The 21,454-nt window shown below is 46.3% G+C and overlaps 1 protein-coding gene across 5 annotated transcripts in view; it reads left to right on the forward strand.

The window, feature by feature from the left end:
• TSNARE1 (t-SNARE domain containing 1) overlaps positions 1-21,454 on the forward strand; it is a 381,230-nt gene that overhangs the window by 97,803 nt on the left and 261,973 nt on the right. The window contains exon 2 of one of the 5 annotated variants that reach the window (XM_060277565.1): positions 3,950-4,103. The exons of 3 other annotated variants lie outside the window; for them this stretch is intronic. The gene's annotated coding sequence lies outside the window, so the exon portion shown is untranslated. Of the gene's footprint in view, positions 1-3,949; positions 4,104-4,131; positions 6,713-21,454 lie in introns of those variants that run through there. One more of the 5 variants, XM_060277564.1, reaches the window with a different exon arrangement.

Consider the following 21,454-nt stretch of genomic DNA (forward strand, 5'->3'; position numbering starts at 1 on the left):
ATGGCTGTCATATCACCTCCCAAGAAGACGTGGAAGGAACTGGCAGCTTCTTAATATGAAAACGGAGGCAAAGGGAGTGAGTAAAAGAATGACTCTGGGGTTTCGAGGCCGGGTGGCAAACGGGGAGGTAAACAATATATCTCTGGGGCTGGCATGAAGCGTGGCGTGTGGGGGAGACTGTTAATGCCTGCCTCACTCCACAGTCCTTCCAGGAGTCATTGCACGGCGGCAAAACACAAGCCACTGACACTCATCGGGTGACAACGCAGCAGATCACCTGAGCTTGCCGTCACCCCTCTTGGCTGTCATTTCCGGTCTCGTCACCAAGCCGTCTGTGGCTCCCCCAGATTTTACGGCACGTCAGATTGAAGCGGCATATGCCCACGCTGGGAAGTTTCCCAAGTCGTCATTGCCAGTGATGGAAAATGTCAGTCAGTTAAGTAACAGAGCTAATTTAGAAAACAGTCTTCTGCCTTTTAAAGCCATCTCTGTAGACGAGATGACTAATTTAGAAATCCCACACTGCGGTGTGGGATAAGGGCCTCTTCCCCAAATGTGTCGTTCCCCGCACATATTCCAGCAATGATCAAACATGTGCACGGTACGTCATGCCTCTTTTGATAGGCAGACACATCTTCCGAATAAGGGGGTTTTTTACGCAGAAAATACTTGCAGCGCAGGACCGAGAGGTGCCTGGATTAGGAATACCTGTTCAGAATCTGGTTTGTGAGTATTTGCTGGGTAAAATATACCTCCGCTTATTTCATTTCATTAAAGATACAGCAAGGTAAAGGGACCCCTGACCATTAGGTCCAGTCGTGACCGACTCTGGGGTTGCGCGCTCATCTCGCATTATTGGCCGAGGGAGCCGGCGTATAGCTTCCAGGTCATGTGGCCAGCATGACAAAGCCGCTTCTGGCAACCCAGAGCAGCACACGGAAACACTGCTTACCTTCCCGCTGTAGCGGTTCCTATTTATCTACTTGCACTTTGACGTGCTTTCAAACTGCTAGGTTGGCAGGAGCAGGGACCGAGCAATGGGAGCTCACCCCGTCACAGGGATTTGAACCACCGACCTTCTGATCAGCAAGCCCTAAGCTCAGTGGTTTAACCCACTGCGCCACCTGGGTCCCAGATACAGTACTTGATCGTAAAAAAGAAAAGAAAACCCTGAAAGTGGTTCACAGAAAAAGTTAAAACAATTGAATTATCATTAAGGAAGAATCCAGAACTGCCTTATACAGAGTCAAAACCTTGGCCCATCTAGCACAGCATTGTATGCACTGACTGGCAGTGACTATCCAGGATTTCAGGCAGGAAATATTTTCAGGCCTCTCGGGAGAGGCCAGGGTTTGAACATGAGACTTCATGCATGACAGACAGATGTTCTACCACTGAGCTTTGGCCCTTTTCAAGTCTTGCAAGCCTCTGCATCATAGACATCTCTGTGAGACCTCTGCAACCCCGGGGAGGCTGGTGTCCTATTTATTAAGTTGCAAGTTCAGTATTGGCATATTGATTTTGCAATTGGGCTGTTGCATTAATTGTCCTGGTGACCACAATATATTTATTTGCAGTTAAAGATTGGAGAGGCTGAAACAAAGTTATGAAGTCATATTATACAGTCGTACCTTGGAAGTCGAACTGAATCCGTTCCGGAAGTCCGTTTGACTACCAAAGCACGGCTTCTGGTTGGATGCAAGAAACTCCTGCAGCCAATAAGTACCCACAGAACCCGTGTCGGATGTTCAAAAGAACATTTGCAAACTGGAACACTCACTTCTGGGTTTGCGGCATTCTGGAGCCAAAACATTGGACTTGCAAGGCGTTCAACTTCCGAGGTACGACTGTATGAGATTTTTTGGAGTTTTCACAACTCTGCCTGGAAATGCCATGGACTGAAAATGTGATTATTATTATTATTATTATTATTATCATGCAAGTCTCTACCATTGACCTGTGGCCCTTCCCTTGATCGTCTCCCTTTTCTGCAGTCAGAAGTCAGGACCCTCTATATATAAGAGGGTTGTTGTTGTTTAGTCGTTTAGTCATGTCCGACTCTTCGTGACCCCATAGACCAGAGCACGCCAGGCACTCCTGTCTTCCACTGCCTCCCGCAGTTTGGTCAAACTCATGTTCGTAGCTTCGAGAACACTGTCCAACCATCTCGTCCTCTGTCGTCCCCTTCTCCTTGGGCCCTCAATCTTTCCCAACATCAGGGTCTTTTCCAGGGAGTCTTCTCTTCTCATGAGGTGGCCCAAAGTATTGGAGCCTCATCTTCACGATCTGTCCTTCCAGTGAGCACTCAGGGCTGATTTCCTTCAGAATGGATATAAGAGGGTACATTTGCTGTTTATGTTGTTGCTGGCATCCGTCTGTCTCAAGATACAATGGAGTGCGCCTCTGGGGGTGAAGTCGAACCCCTGCTTTAGCAGCACCGAAGTGACCTCCTTGACACGCAAGCCTGGGCAGTGTGGTTGGAGGTCCTGGGCTAGCCAGACAACAATACCCTGCTGCCTTACATTTGAGTAGAGCACATTAGCCAGCCCTGAAATCCCCGCCTATGAGCTGACATTTCCCATTTCCCACTATGTGATGCTACATCACGGACCTTGGACTCAACTACACTCGCCAATTATATCATTATAACTGCATTCTAAACATGTGACACCAGGTGGCGATGTAGAGCAGTGATCCGTCGCCAATGAGATTTTGCATTAAGAACTTTTATACCGTTTTTTAAAAATCCATATAGATCCAGCCCCACTGAGGAATTCAAAATGACAGCTAATCATCACTCCTTGTTGCTACCACCTAAGGTGTGCAGCTAAGACCCCCACAGGCATAGGGAAAGTCCCATCAGAGGGGACTTAGACTGGGGTCCTCAGGCTTGGAGCTGTCTTTGGTATAATCTGGTAGTTTCCATTTCATTTATTTTTTTTTATCCACTGCTGCCGTAGTTCCATGAACTCATCCCCAGTGCCCCCTACCCTATTAAAAACATTATTCCGAATAGCAGTTTGCATGACCCACTAAAGAAGATAATAATGAGGTTATGAGAGAAAACGAAAGTGTTTTGAGTTTTTTTTAAGATGGCGCTGCTTCGTGTTGACGCAACAGGGAGCTCCAGACCAAGAAGATTTATGGGGAGGCTGGACTGATTAACCCACACAGGAGAAAGAACATTTGTGAAACCTTGTTTGATATTTATCTCAGCAGCTGGGAAACAATCGGTTGAAAGTGGAAAACATCTATGTGATTATAAGGGAAAGATTCGGATTATTATGAACTTGGAGAGACGATTTGAACTTTAGAAAAAAGATGGCAGTGGACAGTTGCGAGGAATTCCCAATTTCTTGAAGCATGGGAACCCCAAAAAAAATTTTTTAGATGATTTGGCATAATATTCGGTTTGATTGATATATATGTGTATAATTTGAAATAATGAATGTGATATAATTGGTTTTAATTGGAAAATTAATAAAAATATATTTAAAAAAAATAAAGAAGATAATAATGCAATACAGTACATTTATGGGCACAATTCGAAGTGTTGGTGCTGACTTTTAAAGCCCTAAATGGCCTTGACCCAGTATACCTGAAGGAGTGTCTCTACCCCCATCATTCTGCCCGGACACTGAGATACAGCACCGAGGGCCTTCTGGTAGTTCCCTCCCTGCGAGAAGTGAGATTACAGGGAACCAGGCAGAGGGCCTTCTCAGTGGTGGCACCCTCCCTGTGGAATGCCCTCCCTTCAGATGTCAAGGAGACAAACAACTATCTGACTTTTAGAAGACATCTTAAGGCAGCCCTGTTTAGGGAAGCTTTTCCTGTTCGATGTTTTATTGTGTTTTTACTATTCTGCTGGGAGCCGCCCAGAGTAGCTAGGGAAACCCAGCCAGATGGGTGGGATATAAATGATTACTATTATTATTAATGTTGTTATTAGTGTGAGAGGAGTTCTCAATTGGAGACTGACTTCCCTCCCACCCGATGGCTTCATCAACAACTGTTGCTGGCTGGCGGTGGGACATTCTTAGCTGGAACAGAGTTCAGACATGGTGGGGTCTGCCAACTGGACTGGTAGACCCTCTTAATCGCAGGTGAGCTAGCTCCTGGTGCAGCCACTTCTTAGAAGGCTGTCCGGTTTATAATTGCACTAATGAAGGCCCAAGCTGTTTCCGGGCTGCTTTGTTTTTGGTTGGGGGCTCTCAGTGACAAAGAGTGTCATTCTCAGTGGTGGCGTCCACCCTGTGGAATGCCCTCCCACCAGATGTCAAGCAAATAAACTACTATCTGACTTATAAAAGACATCTGAAGGCAGCCCTGCTTAGGGAAGCTTTTAATGTTTGATGTTTTATCGTGTTTTTACTATTCTGCTGGGAGCCGCCCAGAGTAGCTGGGGAAACCCAGCCAGATGGGTGGGGTATAAATAATAAATTCTTATTCTTAAAAATTAATTGCATATTTATTCACAATCCACTGAAAACGGTTTAGTTTAATTAATTCAGCAAAAGGGATGGACTTGATGCCAGCTTTTCAAAGTCCCCACTACTGCCCCTTTCCTCTTAGCAATCCCCGCAGGTAATCACTCTGCCCCACCCCCAGTGGGAGGCCCCACCCACTTTGAGAACTGCTGACTTAACCCATCTTTCTCTAGTTGTCTCTAGTTTCAATGAATCACGCTCCCTTAATACTACATTGTCTTTATTCTATGACTCACAATCTACTCCCATCATTATGACGGCTGTTCCTGCCTGTTTATATGCTTTGTTTGTCTGATGCTATTTGGTCTTCTTGAAGTGCAAAGAAGGGGAAAGAGATGGGGAGCAAACTTTGGAAAGTCCGACAATCATCCCTGCAGCCTTAGAGCAGCAGCAGCAGCAGCAGCCGCCTGCCCACCCACAAATGCACACACAGCTTTGATTGACAAGTGTTGAATGGGAAGACTCTAGTAGCCATGTTCTTGTTGTCTTGCAGCTTTGTCCAAGGCGAACCTGCTGGACCCAGATGGGTTTAAACTCCAGAGGGTGGTGAGCAAGCTTTTCACAAGACTTGGAACCCAACATTCTCCTTTCCTATTTAATTTGAGAAAACCAAAATTTCCCATTACATAGGGATACTGTGAACAACAGCTTGTTCTGACCGATGTTGTTGTTGTTGTTATTTATTAAATTTATATACAGCCTGTCAGGGATTATTGTGACTACTCCTGAGTAACGACCTTCCACATGCCTGTCTTTCAAAAGTCTTTATTAGTCCTCATTATTTACGGTGTAGTGAGCGGTCGGTTTCATGTCTCCTCATTCCGAATCAGAATCCGGCACTGCCCCCTTCCGCGATTTGGACCAACATAAAAGCCTCGGGACACTGAATCTCCTCCCCTTTCTCCTCCTCCTCAATTCCGGAGTCGGGGGGGGGGAGGGTCTGCGTTCTGCCTGCGTCCTCTCCTCTCTTTCCCTCTCCCTCCTCTTCCTGCCTGTGGAGCAGGGGCTCCTGGATGTTGCCAGAGGTCTGGCACTCCCTTTCCGTCTCCTGACTTTCCTCATCCGTCCCTTCGCTTTCATGACTGCTTGGAGATGGGCTGCTTCTGATGAGGGGGGGCCTGTTCTCTATAAGCCCTTCCCCCCCCCCCCGACTTTGATGAAGCCCTTCATCAAAAGATCTCAGGGTGGTTCACAGAATGAAATACAAGATAAACCTGGTTGCCAAATTCTGCACCAGATGAACCAGACGTAGGCAGCCCTACGTATAATGCATTGCAGTAACCCAACCAGAACATAGACAACAGAAATTAGGCTACCCTTGTCCAGATAAGGGTGTAGCTGGGCCACCAGCCGAAGCTGATGGAAGGCATTCTATGGCAGGGGTTCCCAACAAAATTTTCTTGAGGACCCCCCACCGAGCCGCTATTGTGACAAGGACCCCCATTAATTCCTAATCCTAAAATTAAAAAGTGAGAGCCAAATTAAGAGTCTTTTTATATTGTATATTTATACGTTTTTACAGTTACAACAGAGTACTCCATCAGTATACAGTTAGTTTTAATTTTCAGTTCTTAATGAGATGAGTTAAATCTGTCCTTTGGGTCCATTATTTCTGAAATATTAGGTTCCAAACTTGAAACTTTCACTCTGAAATCCGACCGCATGTCGAGCCGATTCCTATATTTGTTTTTCATGAAACACATGGAAGAAAATGCTTGCTTTGTTTACAAACACTACTGTTTTGCAAAGAGGCAGCGCACGCCAGGGAGGAGGGAGGGGAATGGAGAAGACGGGGTATCTGCGCAGTAGCGCACAAATGAAGCCAACACGTGCAAAGCATCTTGGGGAGGTGAGCGTTAGTAGAATGCGCACGCTGCCTCTTTGCAAAACAGCAGTGTTTGTAAAGCGCCACCTAACGGCATACAGCAGAACTACTGCCTCTATCTAATTCTAGTTTTGTGCTAGACTCTGCTCATGCAGGAAGCGGCCAAAACAAAAATCTGTTATCATACAAAATATATTTAATATATTTTTTATTCTAATAGCATCTTGCGGACCCCTCTGGCATAGCTCGCGGACCCCTGGGGGTCCCCGGACCACCTGTTGGGAACCACTGCTCTATGGCACTGAGGCCACCTGAGCCTCAAGTGACAGCAGAGGATCCAGGAGGACCCCCAAGCTACAAACCTGCTCCTTCAGAGGAAGTGTAACCCCATCAAGAACAGGTAACCTCCTAGCCACCTGGCCCATTCGCAGTCCCTCAATCTTAAACTGGATTGAGCTTCAGTTTGTTGGCTTTCATCCAGCCCAAGGCAAGACACTGGTCCAGATGTAAAGGAGAAGCAAACTCCAAATGATGTCACTCAGTGCTTTCATGTACAGTGGTACCTTGGTTTAAGTACAGCTTAGTTTATGAACAACTTGGATTAAGAACGCTGCAAACCCGGAAGTAGGTGTTTTGGTTTGTGAACTTTGCATTGGAAGCAGAACATGTTCCGCTTCCTGTTGAGTGTGTTCCATTTGTAAATTGAGTCCCCCGCTGCTATGGGAAAGCACGCCTTGGTTTAAGAACGCTTTGGTATAAGAACCGCCTTCCAGAATGGATTAAGTTCGTTAACCAAGGTACCACTGTAGATGTTAAATAGGGGGTAAAATTGAGTTCTAAAAACTCCACATTGAAGTCTCCATGGGTCTGAAAAGCACTCCCCAAGCATCACCTTCTGGGAGCGAGCATCAAAGTAGGACTGGAACTACCGCAAAGCACCGCCAGCTGCTTCCAGCTCAGACAGCCGCTCCAGAAGGATTCTGTGGTCGCTGGTATTGAAAGCCGCTGAGAGGTTGAGAATGAACAGGGAAATATTTCCCCTGTCTCTCTCCTGACAGAGGTCATCATGCAGGGCGACCAAAGCAGTTTCTGTGCCCAGACTGGGCCTTCTCTTCTTAGTGGTAGTCCTGGCTCCTTTTAATGCCAGAAATAAGTAACCTATGGAGTTGTTGACATTTGTGCAAGCTGAACTCAGACAAAGAAAAGAAAAAGCGGGGACAAGCAAAAAAGAAATGGGGAAGCTGTAGGAAACCTATTGTTTCTATTTTGCAAGCCTTTGAGCGTACAGTTTTCACTAACAAACCAGGTCAATAAAATTATATCATCTTAATTTACTCTGTTCCTCCTTTTATGGGAACAGCATAGTAATGACAGCCTGGGCCACTGTGGTTTGCAAAACTGCCAATTTGTTCGGCTTTGAGCAAGAACACACTGTTATAGCGAGGAATGCAATAAAGCCACAAGATTCACCCTCAGATTTGACGGCATCTGAGTGAGACTCCTTATACTGATTATAGCCTTCCTATGGTAGTACAGTGTTTATCTTTTCTCTTACAATTTCATGTGGCAGCCTGATCCTAAATATTTGTACTAGCATAGCCATCTTGGAGGCTGTTGCCTTCTCACTCTGTTTTTTAAAGAGTGACAATTTATTAGTGGCAACTGTTAGTTGGGGTGGTTTGGGCCACGAATGGGGAACCCCTTTTTGGCACTCAGACCAGATAGAGAACTAGCTCACCTTCTTGCCAGAAACCATCCTCAACTCGGCTGCCTTGTTAAGGACATTATGATCAGCAAATGCAACCTGGTCATTTTTGCCCCAGCCTGAGGATTATTGCTTTGTGGTGACATGGAGGTTGGCTTTTGCACTAGTTGTAGTGCAACTAGTTGCTGCTGAAATATTAGAAGCCCCATCAGTATTGGCATTCTGCTGGCTTCCGAAGGCACACCAGCTTTGTAAGGCATTCCCCTGAACTTGAACTTCTGATCTTATTGTTGCAACAGTTTTAATCGCCATGCATTTTAACTGCCTTATTTATGTAATATTTTAATTACAGGTCTTAATGTTCTGATGGAATTGCTATTGCATATTTTAATTAGGTAAGTTGAGGGAGCCCTGATATATTTAGTGGTGATGAGAAGACTGAGAGGAGAACTGTTACCTGAAGGGCTGTTGTAAGGGGGAGGGCTTATAGGGAACAGCGCCCCCCCCCTCATCAGGAGCAGCCCATCTCCCAGCAGTAATGAAAGCGAAGGGTCGGAAGGGGAAAGTCAGGAGACGGTGAGGGAGTGCCAGAGCTCTGGCAACATCCAAGAGCCACTGCTCCTCATACAGGAAGAGAGGGAGGGGGAAAGAGAGGATGGGACTCAGACAGGCCGGAGACCTTTCCCCCTGACACCGGAATTAAGGAGGGGGAGAAAGGGGAGGAGGTTCGCTGTTCCGCGACTCTTATGTTGATCAAGGTCGCGAAAAGGGGCAGTGCCGGATTCTGAATCGGACTGATGACACATGAAACCAGCAGCTCACTTCACTGTAAATAATGTGCACCAATAAAAGTTCCTGAAAGACAAGCATGTGGAGGGTCGCTACTCAAGAGTAGTCGCAAAAACCCTGACAGCTGTCATGGGGAGAAAACTCGTTTCAGGTAGGGCCCGAAGCAATGGATTCAAATGACAAAAAAAGGAGAGTTGGACTAAGCATCAGAAATAACTTTGTGACAACAAGAACGGTGGATGAATGGAATGAATTATCAGCAAGGCCAGAAATCAGATTACCCAGTTCCAAGTGTTTCACAGGTAGGTAGCCCCATGGAATGTGGGAGAGATAAGTCTCCCTAACCCTGACCTAAGCCCTCTGTCCCACTTCACATTTGGTCGTCCCCACTGGTTGTCCTCAGCTAACAGCAGACTGGGTAGCTTTAGTACTGAGTACCTACGAAACCGTCAGCACCAAGGAAAGTGTGTCAACTAAGCTGCGAGACTCTTAGCAACCAACTCCCTGGTGAGAGCTTGTTCCTTTCACCTGGGACCTGCCCTGCTTGTTCACTGCCATCCCACAAGCTCAAATGTATGACGAGGACACAGCTGGTGCTCTTGTACCACCTGCAAAAGGACGAGAGAGAAAGAGAGGGAGGGCGGGAGAGAAAGCCTTCCTTACAGTGAAGAAGCCACTTGCAGATGGAGCCAGATCCAGTCCTTCGAAAGCTTCTGTTTATTTGGCACCGTGGCCCCTGGCAAGGGGCCATGGCGACTGGTGGATGGGCTCCAAGCCATCCCAGCAGATGGGGTTGAGGGAAAGGCAGCCAATACGCCACAGAGCATCTTGTTTGCTTGGCAGCAGAGCAGATGATTCCCAGTTGCTGGAGTTGAAGTAGGTGGACAAGCTGGGGAAGTTGTACACGCATCATGGGTGTGGCTGAGTGGAAGGGCCTCTGTAAACCCAGCCCCTAGTAGATTGGTCCATCTGCCGCTCTTTTTAGCAAGAACTTCTAGTGCAGTAGAGGTTCATGTCATCTCTTATTGAGCAGCATTTTGTGTCTAGGTCTGCGTATACCGGATCTGCCACCCCTTCTGTTTTCTGGTCGTCTTCTGCAGATATGCAAAGTTCCACCAAGCTTCTCTTCACGCAGTCTGGTTTTCTGTTCGGGGTTTTTTTCAGACTCCCCACCCACCCACCCATTACTCCAAATTTAGTAGGGGTTTATTCCTTTTGCCCATCTGAATACATGCCCTTGGGCAACTTATTAGAATCTGACAATGATGCTGTTGGGTTTGAGAGAGTCTTCTGCTGTTGTTGGCATATATCAAGGACCTGTGGAGCTCCCTGAGCTTGGGTCAAGATACCTTTGCACATTCATGCACAACAGATCTCTAATCTTTAAATATCAGTTAATCATGAAAACAATGCCAGGGGTATATGTATGCATGGAACAGAACATGTCCTGTATGTTCAGACCCCACCTGGAACACTGTGTCCGTTTCTGGGCACCACAATTTAAGAAGGATATTGACAAGCTGGAAAGTGTGCAGAGGAGGGCAACCAAGATGATTAAAGATCTTATGATGTAAAGCCTTATGAGGAACGGTTGAGGAAGTTGGTCATGTATAGCCTAAAGTAGTGAAGACTTAGATGTGATAGCATAGCTATCTTCAAAGGTGGAAGGAATCCAAAGGGCCATCTAGTCCAACCCCTTGTGATGCAGGGATCGCAGCTAAGGAATCCCTTACAGACGACCATGCAATCTCTGTTTAAAAACCTCCAAAGGAGGAGAGATCGCCAGCTTCCGAGGGAGTCCCACTGTTGAACAGCTCCTACTGTCAGAAAGTTATTTTGGGTGTTTTGTCGGAATCACCTTTCTTGCAACTTGAATACATCCATTCAGGTCCCACCATCTGGAGCAGCAGAAAACAAGCTTGCTCCGTCACCCATATGACAGCCCTTTAAGTATTTGAAGATGGCTACCATATCTCCTCTTGAGTCTCCTTTCCGCAGGCTAAGCATATTCAGCTCCCTTAACCATTCCTCCCAAGTCTTGGTTTCCAGACCCCTGATCCTTTTGGTGCCCTCCTCTGTATACATTCTAGTTTGTCAACTGCCATGCCCAGAACTGGACACAGTACTCCAGGTGTGGTCTGACAATGGCAGAATATCACTTCTCTTGATTGGGACACCCTAAGTTGATGCAGCCTAAAATAGCATTCACTTTTTTTTTTTTTTGCTGCTGCTGCTGCTGCTGCTGCTGCTGCTGCATCACACTGTTGACTCATGTTAACCTTGTGGGCTATTGAGATCCTTAGATTGCTTCCCATGTGCTGCCGTTCATCCTGTATTTGTACATTTGATTATTTTTGCCTAAGTGTAAATAAAAAAAAATCTCATTGCAATCAGTTTCTCTACAATACTGGGGGTGAACTTTGGTTGCCCGGAAGGGTTTGAACCTTTAGGGGAGTAAGTGGGTGGGTTCAGAGAGAAGTCAGTGCTCTTTTCCCATGTCCCCCATTTGCTGTTGAAATCTTTTTAGTCAATGGCTATGACTCATCCAGGTTGAAATGCAAAGAACCATTAGGTCTAGTTTGACCGTTAACATTCACAATATTTTGTGATTCGTGGGCTATGTGTGCTAAGATTGTTCTTAATTATTTTGCTCTCTGTGTGTGTTTTAAAACGAAGTCCGTAGCTTCTTTCTATAGCTTTATGTATCACACTGGGAAGCATTGGAGGTGAGGTAGAAAATTCAAAATAAACGCAAACAGGCAGTAGCTGCACCAGTAAAATCTATGGATAATTATGAGTTGATCTTCTTATCTGCCCGGAATCAACTCTCTGTGCTGGTGGGTCAGTTGTTTGGAATCCCTTAGAATCATAGAACTGTAGAGTTGGAAGGGACCCTGAGGGTCATCCAATTCACCCCCTGCAATGTGAGGTTTGAACCCACAACCCCGAGCTTAAGAGTCTCATGCTCTGCTGACCCAAATATCTGCCTTTTTGGGGTATCTTTTTGGGCCACCTGAATGACAGCTCTCCTTGATTGCACAAGATGACAGAATGTGGGTGCCTTCTGAGAGTTTTATTTTATGGCGCCCCATAAATTCAGTTAAAATTTTTCTAGTCAGCAAACTGGAAAGCAAGGAATAGCCACAAATTCCATTCCTCTTTTTATTGTTTGCAAAAAATAAAGCAACAGTTACCAGAGGGGCAGTATCTCACATTGCATAGAGTGCAGTACAGAAACAGTAGACTTGTGATAGATGGCTTGACGTGCCATTCTCTAAAGCAGGAGTCGGGAATCTCAGGACTGGGGGCCAAATGCAGCTCTCCATGACTCTGTCTGGCCCTCAGAATCTTCCCTAGGCCCCGACCTTCCCCAGGCAACACCCCTCACCCCCTCCTTGATTGCCCAACCCAGCTGCAGTGTCTCCTTGATGCCTCTTGCTTGCCTGGATGTAGAGAGGTGTTTGTATACACCTGTGCAAAGGTTAGCATCACATCCATTCCTCCTCCCGCTTTTGCCTCTGGCCCCAACCACCGTCGGCAGGTGGTCCCCAAAAGTTTTTTCCACAAGAGCACAGTTGTCTGGGTGTGGGAATCAACCCTTAGGAGGAGGTTGTGGAACTGACAATCTAATCAGCTCCACACATTTGGACTGGTGTGTGTTTTGATGAATCGCTGCATCTCTGCATATTTGTCAGGGACCATGCTGAGGAGGGCTGCACTGAGGAGGAATGGTGAGAGCCTCCCCCTCTCCTCCCCTCTCCCCCCCCTCCTCCTGAACAGGATCCTGAATCTTCCCAGGAGGAGGAGGAGGAGGACAGTATAGATTTCAAAGAGTGGTTTGGAGAGGGACATAGTTCAGAAGCCAGAAGCTGGGAAATACTGGATGGGGAACAGCAAGGAGAAGAAGCACTGGGAGAGAGGGGGTTAACAGATTCACAGTCTCTGGAAAGCATTCATCTACTCAGCCCAAGGTCAAGAAGAGCTGATAAGGTGGCAGAACAGAAAGCACAGAGGGTATGAGCTCAGGTTACAAGACGCAGTAGTGATGTGGGTGACTAGGGAGGAAGTGGTTGGAACCCTTAATTGGGAGCACCGTCATTCCTAGGAAATGGATTCTTTGTTCTCTCGCTGTGATCATTAAAGTTTCTAACTGGTAAGAAGACCCCTTTCCCTTTTTTCTACTTATCTACTGCCAAAGGGGGGGAGGGGGAGGAAGCCGGTTCCCTGAAGCCTGACAATATCGTCCACATCCCTCACCATCAACTCAAAACATGTGCTTTTCGGCGGAGTTTGTTCAAAATCAAATACAATTTCACATTCAAATGTTACGTACTTTTGTACACACTTGAACCCAGGATAGACATTTTGTGTGCCTTTGTATATTAATTTTATATGCACCATCCCTGAAAAACACATTTTTTATGCATGTTACAGGTAGGTAGCCGTGTTAGTCAGCTGTACTCAAAACAAAATACCAGTAAAAAAATTCCTTCCAGTGGCACCTTAGAGACCAACTAAATTGGTCATTGGTATAAAGTGTGCATGCACACGAAATCTCATACCAATTACAAACTTAGTTGGTCTCTAAGATGCTACTGGAAGGATATATATATATATATATATATATATATATATATATATATATATATATATATATGCAGTTTTGAACCCAAACCTGATTGCAAATTGTGAAGATGTGTGCGTTCTTATCTGCACACAACTCTGGGACCTGCAAATTAGCTCATTTTGCCTCACACTGTGGACTGAACAACAGCAACAACAAAAAATGATATTCCATCTTTTCCCCATCCCAATACTTTGAGGGATTTCAATGCCTCTTGCTGGGGACTTTTTTTTTTTTTTTTTAAATCCAAATCAAATCACAAATGACACTTTTAACATCAGCTCGAGCACAGTGCTTCTCAGCGCAGTTAGTTCAGCATTTGGGAGCCAGCAATCAAGCACAAATTAGCTCCGAGATTGAAGTGTGGAAGGTTTGGGACTGCAGACCCTGCTAAAAAGAAGAGTGAAGCAAAGCCAAGAATTCTGGGTCACCCACTGAATATGATCCTCTTAGCAAAGGCAGCAAGGGAGGCAGGGAGCAGCAGTACAAATTCCTGTTCTTTCATGGACTCATTTGGTTTCTGCAGGAAAAATTGAACCCAGAATGTATGAGAATAGAACTCAGTATACAAAATTATGGATGCTATGCCCTATGTTGGCTTTTTTAAAAAATAAAATAAATACTTTGTATACCCCACCTCATCTCTATACATTCTTTCTAAGCCCCCCATCCCTCTCTCGTTCCTCAGCCCAGGTTTTCCTTGTGATATTGGTTTATGACACTATAAAAATGCTTTTATGGTTTGGCACCAGCATATTTACGTTCACTCCCCCCCCCCTCTGGTGAGAACTGTAACTATACCCTACACTCAAACAAGTCCATTAATCTCGACGTGCCTGGAGAGCACAAAGAAGAGGTGGCTTTTTTTCAGAGGAGGAAGAGGAAGGAGGAAGGTGTTTGCTACATCTGTCCCAGGCTTGAAATGTACAAGGGAAGCACATTATCCTGGCCCCTGCTGAAATATCCACCACTAGCCCAGTGCTTTTTGGTGACATTTGGGAGTCAATTACTGCTGCAATAAGATAGGATAGGACCGGGGTTTGGGGTGGGGAGATCAACCCATGCTGAATGTGGATTCTAGCAGATTTGGAGCTTTGCTCCTGAGGTGCCACTTCAGATGTCCTTGAGCATCTCTCCACAAGATGGTGGAAGCTGCCCTGAAGAATACTGGTTGGCTATTGTGTTAGCTCAGTTGGGTCTCTTTTAAATCAGAACCAGTGGAGGCAGTGGAGGTCCTGTGTGACTGCCTGGAGGTGGTTGGAGGATGGATGGCGGCTAACAGATTGAGGTTATATAGGAGTATAGTGTCTAGATCAAGGGAAGTAATAGTACCACTGTATTCTGCTCTGGTCAGACCTCACCTGGAGTACTGTGTCCAGTTCTGGGCACCACAGTTCAAGAAGGATACAGACAAGCTGGAACGTGTCCAGAGGAGGGCAACCAAAATGGTAAAAGGCCTGGAAACGATGCCTAATGAGGAACGGCTTAGGGAGCTGGGTATGTTTAGCCTGGAGAAGAGAAGATTAAGGGGTGAAATGATAGCCATGTTCAAATATATGAAAGGATGTCATATGGAGGAGGGAGAAAGATTGTTTTCTGCTGCTCCAGAGAAGCGGACACGGAGCAATGGATTCAAACTTCAAGAAAGAAGATTCCACCTCAACATTAGGAAGAACTCCCTGACAGTAAGAGCTGTTCGGCAGTGGAATTTGCTACCAAGGAGTGTGGTGGAGTCTCCTTCTTTGGAGGTCTTTAAGCAGAGGCTTGACAGGCATATGTCAAGAATGCTTTGATGGTGTTTCCTGCTTGGCAGGGAGTTGGACTGGATGGCCCTTGTGGTCTCTTCCAACTCTATGATTTTATGATTCTAGGTTGAATCCTGACAAGACAGAAGTACTGTTTTTTGGGGACAGGGGGCAGACAGGTGTGGAGGACTCCCTGGTCCTGAATGGGGTAACTGTGCCCCTGAAGGACTAGGTGTGCAGCCTGGGAGTCATTTTGGACTCACAGCTGTCCATGGAGGCGCAGGTCAATTCTGTGTCCAGGACAGCTGTCTATCAGCTCCATCTGGTACACAGGCTGAGACCCTACCTGCCTGTGGACTGTCTCCCCAGAGTGGTGCATGCTCTAGTTATCTCTCGCTTGGACTACTGCAATGTGCTCTATGTGGGGCTACCTTTGAAGGTGACCCAGAAACTACAACTACTCCAGAATGTAGCAGCACGGCTGGCGACTGGGAGTGGCTGCTGGGACCATATAACCCTGGTCCTGAAAGACCTACATTGGCTCCCAGTATGTTTCCAATCACAATTCAAAGTGTTGGTGCTGACCTTTAAAGCCCTAAACGGCCTCGGTCCAGTATACCTGGAGGAGCATCTCCACCCCCATCGTTCTGCCCGGACACTAAGGTCCAGCGCCGAGGGCCTTCTGGCGGTTCCCTCACCGTGAGAAGTGAAGTTACAGGGGACCAGGCAAAGGGCCTTCTCAGTAGTGGCACCCGCCCTGTGGAACGCCCTCCTGCTAGATGTCAAAGAGAAAAACAACAACCAGACTTTTAGAAGACATCTGAAGGTAGCCCTGTTTAGGGAAGCTTTTAATGTTTGAAGTTTTATTCTGTTTTTAGTGTTCTGTTGGGAGCCTCCCAGAGTGGCTGGGGAAACACAGCTAAATGGGCGGGGTAACAACAACAACAACAACAACAACAACAACAACAACAACAACAAGGTTGCAGATTCAGTCCCCATATGGAACAGCTGCATGTTCCTGCATTGCAGGGAGTTGGACTAGATTATTCTGAGCTCCCCCCAAATCTAGAATCTTATGAGTCTATAATACCAACTGGAGGCACATCAAATGCCCTTTCCAAGGTCTTGGTGATAAATAGGAAGGTTGCTGTCCAACATTAATTATATTTTTGTATTAATGGGATATTTTAGGATTCTTTTGGGAATTACAGGGACAGAACTACCTAAACTGTATAGAAGCCTATTCATGTATGCGACTAAAGGGGCAAAAATGTTACCCACCCCAAAATGGAAAGAAGCAGAAGGACGCAGTAAAGGAAGAATGGATACAAAAACTGATGGAACAGTGGTGGGATTGTTGTAATAACCTGCAATTTCATAAGAATATATATTCAAAGCAGATAAATAAATGAGCAAATTAAGTCAATTTGGATATGCAGAAGATATTAACAATAAATTTAAGGAACTGCAGAGAGAAGGGGGAGGAAGTCAAGTTTCGAAATGTTAAAATGATTGTAAAATTAGTGAAATGTATAAACCTGAAAAGCATAAATATATATATTTTAAAAATCATATTTTAGAATTTGTCAGTTTAGAGAAAAGCCAAGTAAGAGGTGTCAGGATAGAGGTATATAAAAATTATATGTGCCACGGTGAAAATGGACAGAAGGAAAGCTTTTCTACCTCTCTCATAATGCCAGAACTCATTGGCATCCAGTGAATTTGAATGCGGGAGGATTCAGGACAGAAAAAAAATAAAGGACGTCTTTGCGCAGCGCAAACAATGGAACTCCCTGCCACAGGAAGCTGCAATGGCCACCAACCTAGGTGGTTTTAAAAGAGGATTGGACAAATCCATGGAGGAGGAGGAGGAGGAGGAGGAGGAGGAGGAGGAGGAGGAGGAGGAGGAGGAGGAGGAGGAGATGGCTGTTGTTGGCTACTAGCCAAAATAACTATGTTCTGCCTCCACAGCTGGAGGCAGCAATGCTTCTGAATACCATAATGTAGGAGTTACTGGAAGGCACACCGGTCCTCATGGGACTCCTGAAACAGAAGCTAGAACAGTTTGGGGACCACAGCTCTGGATCCAGCCACAGCTCTGGATCCTGATTACATTACTGCTCCTGCAGGGTGGACACAATGGTGGAGGCAGCCCCCTAGTTGGGGAAGTCAATCTTCGTAGGCCTGAGTAGAAGAAGAGAAGAAGAGTTTGGATTTGATATCCCGCTTTAGCACTACCTGAAGGAATCTCAAAGCGGGTAACATTCTCCTTTCCCCTCCTCCCCCACAACAAACACTCTGTGAGGTGCGTGAGGCTGAGAGACTTCAAAGAAGTGTGACTAGCCCAAGGTCACCCAGCAGCTGCATGTGGAGGAGTGGAGACACAAACCCGGTTCCCCAGATTACGAGTCTACCGCTCTTAACCACTACACCACACTGGCTCTCAGTGTGTAGGAAGGTGTTCATCAACAAATAGTGAACAGCCTTCTGCATTTGTTCTTCAGCTCAGCTGTCACCTGGTGGAGGAAAGGGCTTAAGGCATGGGTAGGCAAAATAAGGCCCGGGGGCCGGATCTGGCCCAATCCCCTTCTAAATCTGGCCCGCGGACAGTCCAGGAATCTGTGTGTTTTCACATGAGTAGAATGTGTCTTTTTATTTAAAATGCACCTCTGGGTCATTTGTGGGGCCTGCCTGGTGTTTTTACATGAGTAGAATGTATGCTTTTATTTAAAATGCACCTCTGGGTTATTTGTGGGGCATAGGAATGTGTCCATTTTTTCTTCTTTCACAATATAGTCCAACCCCCCATGAGGTCATGACGGAACAGTGGACCGGCCCCTTGCTGAAAAAGTTTGGTGATCCCTGGCTTAATGGGGTGATATTCCCATTTCCTCTGGTTTCCAGGGCCACAGAGATGCTTACCGTACTTCTTATGTACTCCCAGTTCACCATGAGACCCCCCTCCCCCGGATGAGACATCGTATGGCGAGAAGACCCATCACTGCCCTCCATTGCCATTTCCCCATCCTGCTTTCTCAATAGCCACGTGGTCCCGAACTCTCAGATCATCCCTTCAGGCTTGTCTCAGCTTCACCTTGAGGAGGGCTTCCTTTGTGGCTCTGGAACTGCCCAGGAAATGCTTTTCGAAAGGGCAAAGGGGGCGGCAGAGATAGTAAACATCCCTAAAGCAGCACTTGTACGCCCTGTGGGTTTCAGGGGGGAGCCGGGCAAGCAAAGTGGAAGCCGGCAGCTGCGCTGATCGAAGTTGTCACAACCTCTTTGCAGGCCTCATCAATGAATAATGAATCAGGCAGCGGGTTTTTGCGCCTTTGTCTCAGATTTATCAGGAGGAAGTTTACGAGGCCCACCGGTGCAGTTGCTGGGAGGTTTATGGCGGGTTTGGCGTTATAGCTCTGCAAGCACCTACAATATGATGGGGGGGGGGAGGCGGGAGGAGAGTCTGGCGCATTGCTGCCAGCAACCTTCAGTTATCAAGGAAAGGGGAAGAAGTGTCCTCTGCAGGCAACCCTGGCTTGGAACATGATTTCCAAAACATCTAACAGTTCATGAAGGATACTGACAAGCTGGAACGTGTCCAGAAGAGGGCAACCAAAATGGTCAAAGGCCTGGAAACGATGCCTTATGAGGAACGGCTTAGGGAGCTGGGTATGTTTAGCCTGGAGAAGAGAAGGTTAAGGGGTGATATGATAGCCATGTTCAAATATATAAAAGTAAGAGCTGTTCGGAGGTGGAATTTGCTACCAAGGAGTGTGGTGGAGTCTCCTTCTTTGGAGGTCTTTAAGCGGAGGCTTGACAGGCATATGCCAAGAATGTTTTGATGGTGTTTCCTGCTTGGCAGGGGGTTGGACTGGATGGCCCTTGTGGTCTCTTCCAACTCTATGATTCTATGATCTTGGGTTGCCTTAACTAAAAGGCTAAAACTAGCCTAGCAAAGCTTCTCTTTATAAGCTGCAAAGGGATAGCACTCTGCTGAACCCACAAACATGAAGAAGGAAGGATAACGTGTAATAAATATATCCTCTCCCAGCATTTATACCCATCCCTACACATATTAGGGAGCAAGGCACTCAGACCAGCTCCTGAATCTCAAGCCCTACAACTGCATTTGAAAACTCCATCATCACCCAATTTGCCTGCCGAGGTTCTTCGTCAGGAAAACTCTGGCATGCAATCCTTCCGAAGACTCTCTCTCGCCCCCAAATGCAAATCCTTGTCATTTCCAGCAGTGGCCCATCGATCTTCCTGAGCGGGGCACGCTGCCAACCCATGCCTCGCCTGCAAATCTGCCGGAGAAACTCAAAACGCGCAGAGTCCTTCGTTTTGCAAATGTGGCAAAGCCATTAAAAAGCCATTAGAAATAGATAATGAAATTAAGAGGATAATCTCCTAATAGGAGCCAGGCTTTGCCTAGGGAGTCCCGGAAGGGCTCAGCGACGTGGTGGGCTAGCTGTGCTTCGACCAAAGACAGATCGAGTGTTTGCAGAGAGGGAAAACAAAGGAGGCGACATTGTTCTGCTTGGCAGGAAGGCATAATAGATTCTGTCTGCAGAGATGGATCTACACTTGATGCTCTCGGATCGCAACAGAAGGGAGCAAATGCCGACTATTATTTTGAATTTATTTAGGGCTCGGAGTGCATCAGACATTCGGCAGACATCACAGGGGCTGCTTCTGACTCAGAGAGATTGAGCTTTAGCAGCCCACACCTGTGGTTGCTTGCAAAGGCACCAGATACCGTGGCATTGCATCAGTGGAAGCTAATCGGCGCCTTATTCATAACAGGGACATTGGTTCTACTAAGGCTTAGGGAAGTGTGAATTGAGGAACATTGAAAGGTTGCCTACAGTGACTGACAATATTTTGGTTGCCCTCCTCTGGACATGTTCCAGCTTGTCAGTATCCTTCTTGAACTGTGGTGCCCAGAACTGGACACAGTACTCCAGGTGAGGTCTGACCAGAGCAGAATATAGTGGTACTATTACTTGATCTAGATGCTATACTCCTATTGATGATTTAAGGCAGATTGGATTCTCCTGGTACGTCCCCCTTTTCACCCGCTTAAAACAATAATCACAATAAACAGTCTTGTAAAGGGTAAAAATAACATTTACTCATTCAGAATGCACATCGAAGAGTAACGGGCACAGTAGCTTTGTCCAGATAGGTTTAAAATGGCCATCCAGTTAGTACAAAGACATACTTAGATCTATCTTAAGATCGAGTCTGAGCTGTAGCTCAAACTTAGCATATGTTCTACATTGAGCTGGAATGAGGTGTTAGAGTGATGAGGAAGTGCTTGGCCAGGTGAGGGCTACACTCTCCTCCTTTCAGGGTTCCCTCTAGCAAACCTACAGGGAAACTCTGTGAACTTCAGATCCTATCATGTGCCTATCTAGCAAACATGCATGGCTTGTTTTGACTGCATTGTAAATATCTCACAGCATGCTGCAAAGACTTTCTGTCTGTGGGGCAGGGCCCAGGGGACTGAGTCTCTGAAGTGGTGCTCATGGATCTGACCCCTCTGCTCCCTGCAAGTCAGCAAAGGACAAGAAAGACTAAGCTTGTTCACACATTACTCTGAACACAGGTTCAGGCTTTCTCTAGGCAGGGGCAAATGTCTCTGTGAAAGATTTGTGTGGCTGATCTCTATGTATGTTGACCTTATGCTCACTGTAACCGGTATGTGAATAGCGAGTGCGTGTAGAGCTCAGCTGTTTGTGGACACAGGAACATATTGTACGCTTACCAAATGAAAGGTCTGAAGGATCTATTCCCTCACAATACATGACCATAAGGGCTAAGAGTCCAGATCATAAAGATCTCCCCAACTTTTCTCCTAGCCTCAACAAGGTGCAAAAAATGGGGTGGTGGTGGGAAGGACCCTCTTAATTATGGGAGTTCTACGAGACAGAGTGATGTCATACAATCATAGAATTGGAAAAAAAAATGAAGGCATCCCAAAGGTCATCTAGTCCAACCCCTTGCAATGCGGCAATTTCAACTAAAGCATCAATGGCAGATGACCATCCAAAATCTGCTTTAAAACCTCCAAGGAAGGAGAGTCCACCACCTTCCGAGGGCGTCTGTTGTACTGCCAAACAACTCTTACTGCCAGAAAGTTCTCCCAGATGTATAGTCTGAATCTCCTCTTTTGTCACTTGAAGCCATTGGTTCGGGTCCTACTCTCCAGAGTGGGAGAAAACAAGCTTGCTCCATCTTCCCTTTTGATATTTGAAGGTGGCTTTCATATCTCCCCTC

The sequence above is a fragment of the Zootoca vivipara genome, chromosome 8 (genome assembly GCF_963506605.1).
Source record: "Zootoca vivipara chromosome 8, rZooViv1.1, whole genome shotgun sequence".
NCBI lineage: Eukaryota > Metazoa > Chordata > Lepidosauria > Squamata > Lacertidae > Zootoca > Zootoca vivipara.